This window comes from Phascolarctos cinereus, unplaced genomic scaffold, assembly GCF_003287225.1.
Source record: "Phascolarctos cinereus isolate Bilbo 61053 unplaced genomic scaffold, phaCin_HiC Scaffold_8;HRSCAF=390, whole genome shotgun sequence".
Taxonomy (NCBI): Eukaryota; Metazoa; Chordata; class Mammalia; order Diprotodontia; family Phascolarctidae; genus Phascolarctos; species Phascolarctos cinereus.
This window is the reverse complement of record NW_027556291.1, coordinates 78,301,898-78,302,900: the sequence shown is the minus strand read 5'-3', so window position 1 is coordinate 78,302,900 and position 1,003 is coordinate 78,301,898.

Sequence of the window (1,003 nt, the reverse complement as noted above, 5' to 3'; positions counted from 1 at the left end):
TATTTTGTGTGTGTGTGTAAAGAAACTATGTAATTATGCAAAGAAAGATTTTGTAAAATCTCGTAATTCTTATCAATCCTGTGCAGGAGTTTTGTGAGGTGGAACTCTTACTAATTAAGTGGCCCATTGCAGACACCTCTGGACTAAAGAAATTAGGTAACTAGGAATTTTATGGTGATAATTATTTAAGATCAATTGAACCCCAGTAAGGGCCAAAAACCTGAACTGATCTTTTCTTCCTGAGTGAGCTAAGAATGCTGATGAAGAGCATTCTTATGTTTATGACCACTGAGGCGCCTTTAACCCAGACACTACCTTGATGGTGGTAAAGGACACCCAGATGTCCTGGATCTGACATTTACCTATCCTATTTAAATTTCCTTTCTCATGCTCAGGTTAAATATTTGGAGACCACGAAACTGAGTAACCCAGATGTCCTGAGTCAGGGTAGAATGTCACTTATCACTAGTTTGTGGTCTCTTTAACCAATGTTCAGGTTGACAATGGTAATTAGGAAATTGTAAGCTGTTTTTAAGAAAAGGAGATACTTTTATGAAGATGTTTCGATGAAGTCTTTGATATTCTTTTAGAGGGCCCAGTAAATTTCTATTTGCAAGCTAATTTGTTGCAGTAATAATTTATTGTAGGAAAGATCTTACTGTTTTGATCTGAATTCATTCCATTGCCTATAAAGAGATAAAATTACTATTTGAACTAATATGTATAAGATTCAAGCCCTGAAAGTGTCTCATTCTTTCAGATTAAGGTTGGTTAGAGAAGGATAGATAAGCTTGAGAAACAGAAAGCAAATCTATTTGGAGTAGCAACTTATGATTTTAATGGAAATTTGATTTTACTGAGGATGTTATTAGGAACCATAACATGTGTAGGAAGTTATGCAAGCTACTTAGAGCTCACTTTGGAGATGTTCCCCAATTAATGTGAAACTATAGTCACACCTAAAACTGATGAGGGGAATTTGCTATCTAAGACCTTGGAATCT